At 37.3% G+C, this 16,575-nt stretch overlaps 1 pseudogene; it reads right to left on the bottom strand.

Moving 5' to 3' along the window:
- Positions 1–7,038: 7,038 nt before the first annotated feature.
- LOC103076159 (electron transfer flavoprotein subunit beta-like) lies at positions 7,039–14,480 on the bottom strand (annotated as a pseudogene).
- Positions 14,481–16,575: the final 2,095 nt, after the last annotated feature.

Here is a 16,575-nt window from a genome sequence, read left to right as displayed (position 1 = left end):
TAAAACCTAGATCTGACTGGCCTAAGTCTGAGCTGTTAGCATAATGCTTGGTACACAGTAGGCCCCAAATAAATGACAAAAGTCATTGTGCATTCTTTTCCATGTTTGAGTTTTGTTTCCTTAGGTACAGAACAGAGATTAGTTTAAAATGCTTGAAATTGTTTTAGTTAGCCTTCCAAATGTAAGTGTATAATATAATTTAGCTATCATATTAACTCATAGTCAATGGCCCTGGTTTTGTTTAATTATTCATTCACTTTAATTTCTTTTATCAGTGTCTTATAATTTTCTGCATACAGGTCTTTTGTCTCCTTAGGTAGGTTTATTCCTAGATATTTTATTATTTTTGTTGCAGTGGTATATGGGAGTGTTTTCTTGATTTCACTTTCAGATTTTTCATCATTAGTGTATAGGAATGCCAGAGATTTCTGTGCATTAATTTTGTATCCTGCAACTTTATCGAATTCATTGATTAGCCCTAGTAGTTTTCTGGTATCATCTTTAGGATTCTCTATGTATAGTATCATGTCATCTGCAAACAGTGACAGCTTTACTTCTTCCTTTCCAATTTGGATTCCTTTTATTTCCTTTTGTTCTCTGATTGCTGTGGCTAAAACTTCCAAAACTATGTTGAATAAGAGTGGTGAGAGTGGGCAACCTTGTCTTGTTCCTGATCTTAGTGGAAATGCTTTCAGTTTTTCACCATTGAGGATGATGTTGGCTTTGGGTTTGTCACATATGGCATTTATTATGTTGAGGAATGTTCCCTCTATGCCTACTTTCTGCAGGGTTTTTATCATAAATGGGTATTGAATTTTGTCAAAAGCTTTCTCTACAACTATTGAGATGATCATATGGTTTTTCTCCTTCAGTTTGCTAATATGGTTTATCACATTGATAGATTTGCATATATTGAAGAATCCTTGCATTCCTGGAATAAACCCCACTTGATCATGGTGTATGATCCTTTTAATGTGCTGTTGGATTCTGTTTGCTAGTATTTTGTTCGGGATTTTTGCATCTATGTTCATCTGTGATATTGGCCTGTAGTTTTCTTTCTTTCTGACATCCTTGTCTGGTTTTGGTATCAAGGTGATAGTGGCCTCGTAGAATGAGTTTGGGAGTGTTCTGCCCTCTGCTATATTTTGGAAGAGTTTGAGAAAGATAGGTGTTAGCTCTTCTCTAAATGTTTGATAGAATTCACCTGTGAAGCCATCTGTTCCTGGGCTTTTTTTTCTTGGAAGATTTGTTTGTTTGTTTGTTTGTTTTTTTCAGTACGTGGGCCTCTCACCGTTGTGGCCTCTCCCATTGTGGAGCACAGGCTCCGGACACGCAGGATCAGTGGCCATGGCTCATGGGCCCAGCCACTCCATGGCATGTGGGATCTTCCCAGACCGGGGCACGAACCCGTGTCCCCTGCATCGGCAGGCAGACTCTCCACCACTGCGCCACCAGGGAAGCCCTGTTGGAAGACTTTAAATCACAGTTTCAATTTCAGTGCTTGGGATTGGTCTGTTCATATTTTCTATTTCTTCCTGGTTCAGTGTTGGCACATTGTGCATTTCTAAGAATTTGTCCATTTCTTCCAGGTTTTCCATTTTATTGGCATAGAGTTGCTTGTAGTAATCTCTCATGATCTCTAGTATTTCTGCAGTGTCAGTTGTTACTTCTCCTTTTTCATTTCTAATTTTATTGATTTGAGTCTTCTCCCTTTTTTTCTTCATGAGTCTGGCTAATGGTTTATCAATTTTGTTTATCTTCTCAAAGAACCAGCTTTTAGTTTTATTGATCTTTGCTATTGTTTCCTTCATTTCTTTTTCATTTATTTCTGATCTGATTTTTATGATTTCTTTCCTTCTGCTAACTCTGGGGTTTTTTTGTTCTTCTTTCTCTAATTGCTTGAGGTGCAAGGTTAGGTTGTTTATTCGAGATGTTTCCTGCTTCTTAAGGTGGGCTTGTATTGCTATAAACTTCCCTCTTAGAACTGCTTTTGCTGCATCCCATAGGTTTTGGGTCGTTGTATCTCCATTGTCATTTGTTTCTAGGTATTTTTTAATTTCCTCTTTGATTTCTTCAGTGATCACTTCGTTATTAAGTAGTGTATTGTTTAGCCTCCATGTGTTTGTATTTTTTACAGATCTTTTCCTATAATTGATATCTAGTCTCATGGCGTTGTGGTCGGAAAAGATACTTGATACAATTTCAATTTTCTTAAATTTACCAAGGCTTGATTTGTGACCCAAGATATGATCTATCCTGGAGAATGTTCCATGAGCACTTGAGAAAAATGTGTATTCTGTTGTTTTTGGATGGAGTGTCCTATAAATATCAATTAAGTCCATCTTGTTTAATGTATCATTTAAATCTTGTTCTTCCTTATTTATTTTCATTTTGGATGATCTGTCCATTGGTGAAAGTGGGGTGTTAAAGTCCCCTACTATGAATGTGTTACTGTTGATTTACCCTTTTATGGCTGTTATTATTTGCCTTATGTATTGAGGTGCTCCTATGTTGGGTGCATAAATGTTTACAATTTTTATATCTTCTTCTTGGATTGATTGCTTGATCCTTATGTAGTGTCCTTCTTTGTCTCTTCTAATAGTCTTTATTTTAATGTCTATTTTGTCTGATATGAGAATTGCTACTCCAGCTTTCTTTTGGTTTCCATTTGCATGGAATATCTTTTTCCATCCCCTTACTTTCAGTCTGTATGTGTCTCTAGGTCTAAAGTGGGTCTCTTGTAGACAGCATATGTATGGGTCTTGTTTTTGTATCCATTCAGCCAATCTGTGTCTTTTGGTGGGAGCATTTAGTCCATTTACATTTAAGGTAATTATTGATATGTATGTTCCTATTCCCATTTTCTAAATTGTTTTGGGTTTGTTACTGTAGGTCTTTTCCTTCTCTTGTGTTTCTTGCCTAGAGAAGTTCCTTTAGCATTTTTTGTAAAGCTGGTTTGATGGTGCTGAACTGTCTCAGCTTTTGCTTTTCTGTAAAGGTTTTAATTTTTCCATCAAATCTGAATGAGATCCTTGCTGGGTAGCGTAATCTTGGTTGCAGGTTTTTCTCCTTCATCACTTTAAATATGTCCTGCCACTCCCTTCTGGCTTGCAGAGTTTCTGCTGAAAGATTAGCTGTTAAACTTATGGGGATTCCCTTGTGTGTTATTTGTTGTTTTTCCCTTGTTGCTTTTAATATACTTTGTATTTAATTTTTGACAGGTTGATTCATGTGTCTTGATGTATTTCTCCTTGGATTTATCCTGTATGGGACTCTCTCTGCATCCTTGACTTTATTAACTATTTCCTTTCCCATAGTAGGGATGTTTTCAACTATAAGCTCTTCAAATATTTTCTCAGTCCCTTTCTTTTTCTCTTCTTCTTCTGGAATCCCTATAATTCGAATGTTGGTGCATTTAATGTTGTCCCAGAAGTCTCTGAGACTGTCCTCAGTTCTTTTCATTCTTTTTTCTTTATTCTGCTCTGCAGTAGTTATTTCCACTATTTTATCTTCCAGGTCACTTATCCGTTCTTCTGCCTCAGTTATTCTGCTATTGATCCCATCTAGAGTATTTTTCATTTCATTTATTGTGTTGTTCTTCAATGTTTGTTTCATCTTTAGTTCTTCTATATTGTTGTTAAATGTTTCTTGCATTTTGTTGGGATTTTGTTTTTATTCAGTTATAATAGGCTGACAGATCAGGGAACAATTGTCATTGAAAAGATAAGTTTTACTCACAATTCCCAGAAGGAGGGTGTGTGCCACCCCACACAGTGACACATAGGGAAACACCAGTGTTGGTCAGGAGGCAAAAGGAGTGAAGGGAAAGCATGGACAGAAGTCTTCTTTGTAGTTTTTGCCATAAGGAATAGATGAGGGTGAGCAGGCTTAGAGTTGGGTAGTTTAAGTAATGCCAACAGACTCTGGGCTACTGGGATTATCACTATGTGTCCAGTACCTGGCTTTGGTTGATTATGGGCAGCAATGCAGCCTCCCCCACTGCCAGAGCCTGATAAAAGGAGACAGGTGGGGGTATGGACTCAGGATTAGTTGGTTTGCATATCAAAGACTTACAGGCAAATTGTCTGCTATCTCTACAAATTCACTAACTCTGGGAGGTTAAGCCCTTTCCTGGATGTGTAGGTCCTAAGATATCAAGGCATCATAAAATACAGAAAATAACAAAACATGATTACTATACTTTACCATTCATCTGCTGTCTGCCAAATTTTGGTGGTCCAATATTAATGCTATAATGTAAAGGATTTACATTTAGTTGATCACAATAGCAAAGTGATTTAAAATGTGAAAGTTCAACTGCCTGGGTTTGAATGCTAGTTTCACCACTTGTTAGCCCCGTATGATCATCTCTAAAAGTCAATGTTCCTGTTTGCATATGCGGAAAAATAATAGCTCTTACTTGATATATTTGTTTTAACATTAAATATGGTAATGTGCCTAAACTAATTAGCCCAGTATCTGATACATAGTGAGTTTTCAGTAGATATTAATTATTATCATTATTATCATCATTAATAACATTGTAATTTCCAAGTCCCAGAACTGCTGTTTAAGCCTTTTCACATTTTTATGTTCCTATCATGTTTCAGAAAAAAAAAAAAAAAAAAAGTATAAAGTAGAATGAGATTTTACTTGAAAAAAATGAAAGAGGAAAAGTAAATAGAGTAAATAAAATGGTATTATAAGAAGGGATGTGATCAGGAGGAAGAGGACAGAAATTGGATGAGATGAATGTGAATGGCCACCTTGTTTGGGACCTCTCTACACTCCATTGCCTTTGCATCTTCCCCCCTAAATAGTTTGGGACCCAGCTACACAACACAACATCTCAATAATATCTGTATGTTTCCTTCCATAGTGTATGAATCCCATAGATTCTGAGCTCCTTCAGGATAATCCAGGCTCAGGGCAGGTGTGAAAATCAGAGTAATCATACTCTCCATCTCTAATTAGCATCAATAACAGTATCAATAATGGCATCAAAACAGAGTATCAATAACAGTGTTAAAGGCTGAAAAAAATATGTTGAAGCAGGAAATGTCATAAAATGTGGAAATGCTCTGTTCTGGTGATAGCTAAGACTTAGTTTATATATGAGACTCAGTTTTGTGTTTTGTTTTTCAGTGGGTTTAGTAAATCTGGTGAAGGCATTTTGTTTTTTTTGTTTTTTTTTCCTCTGCAGTTTCTACTTTCTCAGGATGAGAAGAGTTGCAGATTCCTTAAACTTCTTCATCTAGAATGCCAAGAGCATTATGATCAATTTGCCACTTGGTTTCCACTGAAACTATTAGTAATTAGAAGGCTTAGTCCCTTATTTTCACTACCCTCGTGCATACATTTTTAGGTAAATAAGCATTAGGACCTTTTTCTCTTAAACTTCTGCTTTCCTTCCCCTATCACTTCAAGCCATTATAAACACTCAACATTTAAACACATATTCCCTCTAACTGAGACCTACACACTGTCTTCTGGTTTATTTCCTTTATAATCACTTTTATTATTTTCTCCTGGCTGCTCCAGTGCCCCATCCCAGCTAGGTTGTGTTGTGAGTGAGGTATGTGTTTGGAGGGATGGAAAAGAGAACTGTGACCTCCTGCTGGATGGACTTTTTACCTGCTGCTCTTCTGATTATTTGTGCTGGGATGAGGCAGCTCTTAAAAAGAGCTAGGATTAAGGCTGCTCAGAGGGAAATTGAACTGGTTATTAAGAGAACACAGGAGAAAAATCAATGAATTACTGACTTACTTACCTCACCTCAGCAACATATTTAGAAACTCCAGTCTTTCCAAATTTATCATATCTGGCAAGTCTCTCTCTACATCTATCACAGTAGAAGAAGAGAAGGCCATATGAAATTTCTGATCCTAGAGATAGTGTTTTCTTCATGGGCTTTCTATAATATATTTGTTGACAGCCTCCTGTTGCGCAATTTCCTCTCACTCCAAAGATATTTCTTAGATCAAATCCAAGGTTATTATTTAGGAAAAGAAAACACACACTTTTTTTTTTTTTTAGAAAAATGGGTAATTCCTTCACTGTCCCAGCTCCATTTCTGGTAGTGGGAGAATAAAAAGGCTGGACAAAGAGAAGGGCAGTAAGAGGTGGCAGGCGGACTTGGGTGAGAGTGGACAGCAGATGTAGTGTTGGAGAGCAAGCCCATGGCAAGAGTAGGCCCCTCCTCCTCCTTGCTTTCTCTTCAAGGCTTAGAATACATTCTTTTAGTTTTTCAGATAGTAATCTATTTAATCCACTTAATAATTTTATGAGATAGATGCTATTTTTAGTACTTTTTTCAGATAAGCTACCTGATATTTATCAACTTTAAGTACCTTGTCCAACATAATTCCAAAGTTATTGAGGTGAATCTTTAAGGAGTATTCCCAGTAGTTAAAAACTGCCAAAGTGAATGTTATTGGATACTCTCTACCAAATACTGATATTTAGTAAGTAGTTGGATACATGTATCTCGGTTTCAAAGGAAATGTTTGGGCTACAAATATACATTTAGGAGCCAGTCATGGAACAGAATGAGAGCACTTATGAATTAATATAGGTAGACAATAAAGAAATTATATCTAGAGACAATATTGTCCTTGTGTCAGAGGTTGCTTTTGAATTCTGACTTTATTTCTTAACCATTAGAATAAACTTGGATATGATACATACTACTCTAAAAATTAAATTGTGAGAGACAGCATATTAAAAGTGTTAAAAACATAGATTTCCAGCTCTACCACTGTGTGAAGGTAAACAAATTATTTAAATTTTCTAAGTATCATTTTTCCTCATCCACAAAATGGAAAAAGTAATTATAGTTACTTCAGAGGGTTATTTTGAATTTTTATAGAAATTAATATTTAGTGAATTTGTGCTATTTATTAAGTCCCTGTAAATTCTAATATTTTTCTTTTTTCTAAAATGTAATTGGTAAGAGTACTTACCACATACCCTTAAGAAATAAATGAAATAAAGCATATATAAGTACTAAATAAATATTAACTCCTTTTTGGAAAGGGCTCAAATGCACCCAATCTCCCTCAGCTTGGCCACCAGGTCCTCTGTGGTCTCTGCCTTGACACCAGCCGTGTGCTGAGGTGGGTCTTCCAAGCTAATCACAGAGAACTTGGAGGTCAGGTCCATGCCCAGGTCCCCAGCCTTGATCACCTCGATCTTCTTCTTGGCTTTCATGATGTTGGGCAACGTATCAGAGTGGGGCTCATTGAGCTGCAGGTCATCAGTCACCACATCAGGCAGCTTCAGGAGCAGGGTCTCCAGGCCTCCATTGATCTCCTGCTCCCTTTCACCTTGTCCCCTTCCAGCATCACCTGGGAGATGAACGTGCCCTGTGGCCAATCCAGAAACCTGGCTGTCATCTGCCCTGCCTGGTTAAAATTATCATCGATTGCCTGCTTGCCCAGGTCCACCTTCCCCTTCTCTTCCAGTTTTTCCAGGACCCAGGCCACCTGCAGGGGACCCAGGAGATCTGCCTATGCAGCCAGCACCTCCACGTCGATGCCTCGGTCTGCACGCATGGCCAGAGCTGTGCGGAGGGTCTCCTGGCACTGGGCAGGCCTGCAGCTGACGGCAATGATTTCCTTCACCAGCTTTTTCTCCTTGAGCTGCACGGCCTCCTCCATGGTGATCAAGCAGAAGGTGTTCATGGAGCGCTTCACGCAGTCTGACCGCACCTGTCCTGTTGGGCTTCACCAAGAACTGCTCAGCCGGGAGGGGAACTGGCAGGGTCAGGGAGAAGCAAGTGAGAAGGTCGGTGTGAGGGTAGGGGGTGGCCAAGACACCAAGCCTCGCCCAGGCTGGATGGGGCCCAGAGGGATGTGGAAAGGAGCAGGACCTTGTCCAGGGTGCCACAGCTTCAGGGACAGAGAGGGTTAGAATTAACAGGTGGGTGGAGGCCACCTTTGCACTCAGACATTCACTGAGCACCAGGGACATCTGACATGCTCATCCTACTCTGTGGCTGCTCCTTGGGCCTGAAACAGTGTTTCACAAATTTTTCTTTACCATAACCCGTAGCAAGAGGTACATTTTACAATATTCCCAAGTGTATTATAAATACACACATACATTTATATATAAACATAAATACCAGGGCAATATGAGGTTCAATGATGAATTCTTACCCTTCAGTTGTACACCTTACCCTGACATTTTCTATTCTTTTTTTTAATTAATTAATTATTTTTTAAACATCTTTATTGGAGTATAATTGCTTTACATTGTGTTAGTTTCTGCTGTGTAACAAAGCGAATCAGTTATATGTATACATATATCCCCATATCCCTTCCCTCTTGCAACTTGCTCCCTCCCACCCTCCCTATCCCACCTCTTTAGGTGGTCACAAAGCACCCAGCTGATCTCCCTGTGCTATGCGACTACTTCCCAATAGCTATCTATTTTACATTTGGTAGTGTGTATATGTCCAAGCTACTCTTTCACTTCGTCCCAGCTTACGCTGCCTCCTCCCTGTGTCCTTAAGTCCATTCTCTATGTCTGTGTCTTTGTTCCTGTCATGCTCTTAGCTTCTTCAGAACCACTTTTTTTTTTTTTTTTTAGATTCCATATGTATGTGTTAACATACAGTATTTGTTTTTCTCTTTCTGACTTACTTCACTCTGTCTGACAGATTCTAGGTCCATCCACCTCACTACAAATAATTCAATTTTGTTTATTTTATAGCTGAGTAATATTCCATTGTATATATGTGCCATGTCTTCATTATCCATACATCTGTCAATGGACACTTAGGTTGCTTCCATGTCCTGGCAAATGTAAATAGTGCTGCAATGAACACTGTGGTACATGACTCTATTTGAGTTATGGTTTTCTCAGGGTATATGCCCAGTAGCAGGATTGCTGGATCATATGGTAGTTCTATATTTGGTTTTTTAAAGAAGCTCCATAATGTTCTCCATAGTGGCTGTATCAATTTACATTCCCACCAACAGTGCTAGAGGGTTCCCTTTTCTCCACATCCTCTCCAGCATTTATTGTTTGTAGAATTTGATGGTGGTCATTCTGACTAGTGTGAGGTGATACCTCATTGTAGTTTTGATTTGCATTTCTCTAATGACTAGTGATGTTGAGCATCCTATCCTGTGTTTGCTGGTAATCTGTATATCTTCTTTAGAGAAATGTCTATTTAGTTCTTCTGCCCATTTTTGTATTGGGTTGTTTGTTTTTTATATTAAGCTGCATGAGCTGCTTGTATATTTTGGAGATTAATTCTTTGTCAGTTGCTTCCTTTGCAAATATTTTCTCCCATTCTGAGTGTTGGCTATTCATCTTATTTATGGTTTCCTTTGCTGTGAAAAAGCTTTTAAGTTTTATTCAGTCCCATTTGCTTATTTTTGCTTTTATTTCCATTTCTCTAGGAGGTGGGGCAAAAAGGATCTTGCTGTGATTTATATCATAGAATGTTCTGCCTATGTTTTCCTCTAAGAGCTTTATAGTGTCTGGCCTTACATTTAGGTCTTCAATCTATTTTGAGTTTTTTTTTTTGTATGGTGTTAGGGTGAGGTCTAATTTCATTCTTTTACATGTAGCTGTCCAGTTTTCCCAGCACCATTATTGAAGAGGCTGTCTTTTCTCCATTGTATATTCTTGCCTCCTTTATCAAAGATAAAGTGACCATATGTGCATGGGTTTATCTCTGGGCTTTCTATCCTGATCCATTGAACTATATTTCTGTTTCTGTTCCAGTACCATACTCTCTTCATTACTGTAGCTTTGTAGTATAATCTGAAGTCACTGAGGCTGATTCCTTCAGCTCCGTTTTTCTTTCTCAAGATGGCTTTGGCTATTCGGGGTCTTTTGTGTTTCCATATAAATTGTGAAATTTTTTGTTCTAGTTCTGTGAAAAATACCATTGGTAGTTTCACAACGATTGTATTGAATCTGTAGATTGCTTGGGGTAGTATAGTCATTTTCACAATGTTGATTTTTTCCAGTCCAAGAACATGGTATATCTCTCCATCTTTTTGCATCATCTTTAGTTTCTTTCATCAGTGTCTTATAGTTTTCTGCATACAGGTATTTTGTCTCCCCAAGGAGGTTTATTCCTAGGTATTTTATTCTTTTTTTTGCAATGGTAAATGGGAGTGTTTCCTTAATTTCTCTTTCAGATTTTTCATCATTGGTGTATATGAATGCAAGAGATTTCTGTGCATTAATTTTGTATCCTGCCACTTTACCAAATTCATTGATTAGCTCTAGTAGTCTTCTGGTAGCATCTTTAGGATACTCTCTATATAGTACATGTATCTGCAAACAGTCAAAGATTTACTGTTTCTTTTCTGATTTGGATTCCTTTTAGGTCTTTTTCTTCTCTGATTGTTGTGGCTAAAAATTCCATAACTGTGTTGAATAATAGTACTGAGAGTGGGCAACCTTATCTTGTTCCTGATCTTAGTGGAAATGGTTTCTTTTTTTCACCATTGAGAACGATGTTGGCTGTGGGTTTGTCATATATGGCCCTTATTATGTTGAGGTAAGTTCCCTCTAGGCCTACTTTCTGGACAGCTTTTATCATAAATCAGTGTTATATTTTTTCAAAATCCTTTTCTGCATCTATTGAGATTATCATATGTTTTTTTTTTCCTTCAATTTGTTAATATGGCATATCACATTGATTGAGTTGCATATATTGAAGAATCTTTGCATTCCTGGGAAAAATCCCACATGATCATGGTGTAGGATCCTTTTAATGTGTTGCTGGATTCTGTTTGCTAGTATTTTTTTGAGGATTTTTGCATCTATATTCATCAATGATATTGCCTGTAGTTTTCTTTTTTTGTTACATCTTTTTTTTTTTTTTTTTTTTTGCGGTACGCGGGCCTCTCACTGTTGTGGCCTCTCCCGTTGTGGGGCACAGGCTCCGGATGCGCAGGCTCACCGGCCATGGCTCACGGGCCCAGCTGCTCTGCAGCATGTGGGATCTTCCAGGACAGGGGCACGAACCCGTGTTCCCTGCATCGGCAGGCGGACTCTCAACCCCTGCGCCACCAGAGAAACCCTTTCTGTTACATCTTTGTCTTGTGTTGGTATCAGGGTGATGGTGGCCTTGTAAAATGAGTTTGGGAGTGCTCCTCCCTCTGCTATATTTTGGAAGAATTTGAGAAAAAATAGGTGTTAGATCTTCCCTAAATGTTTCATAGAATTCACCTCTGAAGCCATCTGGTCCTGGGCTTTTGTTTGTTGGAAGATTTTTAGTCACAGTTTCAATTTCAGTGCTTGTGATTGGTCTGTTCATATTTTCTATTTCTTCCTGGTTCAGTCTCAGAAGGTTGTACTTTTCTAAGAATTTGTCCATTTCTTCCAGGGTGTCCATTTTATTAGCATATAGTTGCTTGTAGTAATTTCTCATGATCCTTTGTATTTTTGCAGTGTCAGTTGTTACTTCTCCTTTTTCATTTCTAATTCTATTGATTTGAGTCTTCTCCCTTTTTCTCTTGATGTGTCTGGCTAACGGTTTATCAATTTTGTTTATTTTCTCAAAGAATCAGCTTTTAGTTTTATCTTTTCTTTTGTGTTCTTCATTTATTTTTCAGTTATTTCTCATCTGATCTTCATGATGTTTTCTGCAAACTTTGTTTTTTTTTGTTGTTGTTATTGTTGTTCTTCTTTATCTATTTGTTTTAGGTGTAAGGTTAGGTTGTTTATTTGATATTTTTCTTGTTTCTTGAGGTAGGATTGTATTGCAATAAACTTGCCTCTTAGAACTGCTTTTGCTGCATCAAATAGGTTTTGGGTATTCGTGTTTTTATTGTCATTTGTCTCTAGGTAGTTTTTGATTTCCCCTTTGATTTCTTCAGTGATTTCTTGGGTATTTAGTAGCATATTGTTTAGCCTCCCTGTGTTTGTAATTTTTACAGATTTTTTTCCTGTAATTGATATCTAGTCTCATAGTGCTGTGGTCAGAAAAGATACTTGATATGATTTCAATTTTCTTAAATTTACCAAGGCTTGATTTGTGACCCAAGATATGATCTATCCTGGAGAATGTTCCATGAACACTTGAGAAGAAAGTGTATTGTGTTCTTTTTGGGTGGAATATCCTATAAATATCAGTTAAGTCCATCTTGTTTAATGTGTCATTTAAAGCTTGTGTTTCCTTATTTATTTTCATTTTGGATGATCTTTCCATTGGTGAAATTGGGGTATTTAACTCCCCTATTATGATTGTGTTACTGTCGATTTCCCGTTTTATGGCTGTTAGCATTTGCCTTATGTATTGAGGTGCTTCTCTGTTGGGTGCATACATATTTAAAATTGTTATATTTTCTTCTTGGATCGATCCCTTGATCATTACGCAGTGTCCTTCTTTGTCTCTTGTAATAATCTTTATTTTAAAATCTATTTAGTGTGATATGAGAATTGCTACTCCAGCTTTCTTTTGATTTCTATTTAGATATAATATCTTTTTCCATCCCCCCACTTTCAGTCTGTAGGTCTGAAGTGGGTCTCTTTTAGATGGAGTATATACAGGTCTTGTTTTTGTATACATTCAGCCAGTCTATATCTTCTGGTTGGAGCATTTAATCCACTTACATTTAAGGTAATTATTGATATTTATGTTCCTATTGCCATACTCTTAATTGTTTTGAGTTTGTTTTTGTAGTTCTTTTCCGTCTCTTGTATTTTCTGCTTAGAGAAGTTCCTTTAGCACTTTTTTGTAATGCTGGTTTGGTGATGCTGAATTCTCTTAGCTTTTGCTTGTCTCTAAAGCTTTTAATTTCTCTGTCAAATCTGAATGATATCCTTGCTGGGTAGAGTAATCATAGTTGTAAGTGTTTCCCTTTCATCACTTTAAATATGTCCTGCCACTTCCTTCTGGCTTGCAGAGTTTCTGCTGAAAGACCAGCTGTTAATGCTATGGAGATTCCCTTGTGTGCTGTTTGCTGCTTTTCCCTTGCTGCTTTCAATATTTTTTCTTTTTATTTAATTTTTGATAATTGTTTAATATGTGTCTTGGCATGTTTCTCATTGGATTTATCCTCTATGCAACTCTGTACTTCCTGGACTCGATTGACTATTCCCTGTCCCATATTAGGGAAGTTTTCAACTATAATCTCTTCAAATATTTTCTCTATCCCTTTCTTTTTCTCTTCTTCTGGACCCCTATAATTCGAATGTTGGTGTGTTTAATGTCCCATAGGTCTCTGAGACTGTCTTCAATTCTTTTCATTCTTTTTTCTTTATTCTGCTCTTCGGTAATTGTTTCCACTATTTTATCTTGCAGGTCACCTAACCATTCTTCTGATTCAGTTTTTCTGATATTGATTCCTTCTAAGTGAATTTTTAATTTCATTTATTTTGTTGTTCATCATTGTTTGTTTGCTCTTTAGTTTTTCTAGGCCCTTATTAAACGTTTCTTGTATTTTCTCCATTCTACTTCCAAGATTTTGGATCATCTTTACTATCATTACTCTGAATTATTTTTCAGTTAGACTGCCTATTTCCTCTTCATTTGTTTGGTCTGTTGGATTTTTACCTGGCTCTTTCATATGCTGCATATTTCTCTGTCTTCACATTTATTTTTAACTTACTGTGCTTGGAGTCTCCTTTTCTCAGGCTGCACGTTCGTAGTTCATGTTGCTTTTGGTGTCTGCCCCCAATGGGTAAGGTTTGTTCAGTGGGTCATGTAGGCTTCCTGGTGGAGGGGACTGGTGACTGTGTTCTGGTGGATGAGGCTGGATCTTGTCTTTCTGGTGGGCAGGACCATTTCAAGTCATGTGTTTTGAGGTGTCTGTGAACTTATTATGATTTTTGGCAGCCTTTCTGCTAATGTGTGGTTTTGTGTTCCTGTCTTGCTAGTTGTTTTGCATGGGGTGTCCGGCGCTGGAGCTTGCTGGTCATTGAGTAGAGCTGGATCTTTGCGTTGAGATGGCAATCTCTGGCCGAGCTCTTGCCAACTGATATTAAAAGGGGCCGGGGGGTCTCTGGTGGACCAATATCCTGAACTCTACTCTCACACCTCAGAGGTTCAGGCCTTACATCCAGCTGGAGCACCAAGCCTCTACCAGCCACACAGCCTTAATAAGCTGAGACACCAAGTGGGGAGTAGGACAAATAGTGTCAGATACTTTCCTCACCAATTCTTGGATACTTATTTTGAAGAAAATGGCAAAAAATATAAATAAAAGATTATGCACAATACCTTGAAGGAAACCTGTGCCTGTGTGGGGCCCTAGATCTTATGCATCATTAGCTTCATTGTCCATCAGCCTCTGGGAGATAGCCAAGCAGAAGACAGGGATGAGAGTCCTCTGGCACAGGACACAGCAATTACAGGCACTGTGATGCCCGATAGAGGGAGGAACAAGAGGCGGCTGCTGAGGAGAGCTGAAACCAGACCATGTATAAATTTATAATCCATGACAAGGAATCTTCGCAGCGAAGTCAATGACCTTCTTGACAGCCATAATCACATGCAGCTCCACCATCTTCCTTCTGCAGCAACCCTATTAACTCGTTTTTAATAAATTATTTTACATGGTGGTACTATGCCATGCATAACCAGATACATTCTTAATTTATTACATTCTTTTACATAAACAAGCATAATCATAGTTTTGTGTAAATGAATATTTAATTCTTCCCTCGCTTCAAGATTTATCCTTTTGATAACTTCTGAAAGGCATATACAAGTGGCTCAAAAACAAAACTGACATTTTAAATATCCTTTGATCTTGCCATGAACTTCAGTATATGTTTATTCTCTTGATTCTTTCAATTGAATCACTTCAGATATTTAAATGAAGTTTGTTTTAGTTGATGCATAATTCATTGAAAATATACAATGTATGATGACATATTGAATTTAAAAGATTTTAGACCTTTCACTTTTCCTTTTATGTCTAATGTTTGCTTTAATAAATATTCTACCCTTTTCCATATATAATAAGTGATCTCCATTTCCAGTTTACAGATTTGGCTGGATTAAATGCCATCTTCTACCATCTTATATTTGGTAGTTTTGAAAATCTTTTCCCAAATTGGATAAATGTTTAACTTCAAAACACTTTTGAAAAACTTCTCTTCAATGTCAGTTTCAGTGTGTTTCCAGTGGGTGTATTTTTTTTTTTTTTGTGAAAGGATTTACACAGGAAGGATTTTTTTTATCCTGTGACTGAAGTCATTAGCCTTGATGGCTCTTGCTGGACTCCTTACCACAGAATAATGTCTCTTTACAACTGAAGAGAGAAGCTAGCTTACTTGTCTAGCGACATCTATGAGTTTTCATTACTTAATACTCATCTAAATGCATACTCTATAAGTAAAAGTCCAGGAAATTTGATTTTATTCCTAAATAGATAACACTGTAATCAAAGGTTGACAAGAAATTCCTAAGAGGTTTTCAAAGAAACACCTTGAAGTAACCAGCTCCTTGGATTTAGCCCACTGAGAGCATAATTTCTGTGCAACTTGAAAAGTGTGAGCACTTCTACTCTTCTCCAGGCATGATTATTAGTGCAGTGATTGCTACCAGAAGGATATAGAAGCCAGAGGTGAATCGAGAATACATGAAATCTAGAGAAGAGGAAACTGTGTCTACCTCTAGGTTTTCTTTGCCTGAGTTAAGGTGCACATTTAATTCTGCAAAACTATGAAGTATTTCTGAGTAGCAGAGAGCTTTTGGAGTCAAGACTTAAGCTATTCCAACTTCTCTGGTATGGTGGTCATAGTACTCCACAGAGATAACTGATAAAGTGGAATAACATTTGTCTTCAAGACACCATATCTAGAATTTCTCCCCAAGTTAACTTTTGAAAATGTAATTAATAAATGGGCTATGAAAGTTAATGACAGAATATTAGAACAAAAAGAATGAGTAAAGAGGTTTAGAATAATGGCAAATAACATTGTGTAGGCACTTATGAGTTCTCTTGATGCCAACACTTGGAGAGATATCAAGTGTGATGAACATAAGTATTGGAGAAAGAAACCTTTATTATATTTTTGACTCTTTCATTAAGCTAGCTGTGTAACACATTTAAATTTTGTTCTATGGTGGCCTACCTAAAATCAAGATGATAATTCAGTGTTATTCCAAATGTGCTCCTTGACATTTTTTTTTTTTAATTGAAGTATAGTTGTTTTACAAGTTTGTGTTAGTTTCTGCTGTACAGCAGTGAATCAGCCATACATATACATGTATCTCCTCTTCCTTTTATTTCCTTCCCATTTCGGTCACCACAGAGCATTGAGTTGCCTGTTCCATAGAGTCTATTCTCATTAGTTATCTATTTTATACATAGTAGTGTATATATATCAACACCAAGCTCCCAATCCACCCCACTTTGGTAGTCATAAATTTGTTCTCTATACCTTTGTCTCTATTTCTGCTTTACAAATAAGTTCATCTGCACCATTTTTCTAGATTCCACACATATGCATTAATATATGATTTTTATTATTATTTTTTTCTCTTTCTGACTTACTTCACTCTGTATGACACACTCCAGGTCCATCTACGTCTCTACAGATGGCCCAATTTCATTCCTTTTTATGTCTGAGTAATATTCCATTGTATATATG

This window comes from Lipotes vexillifer, unplaced genomic scaffold (genome assembly GCF_000442215.2).
Source record: "Lipotes vexillifer unplaced genomic scaffold, Lipotes_vexillifer_v1.1 scaffold226, whole genome shotgun sequence".
Lineage (NCBI taxonomy): Eukaryota > Metazoa > Chordata > Mammalia > Artiodactyla > Lipotidae > Lipotes > Lipotes vexillifer.
This window is presented reverse-complemented; position numbering and strand designations above follow the sequence as displayed.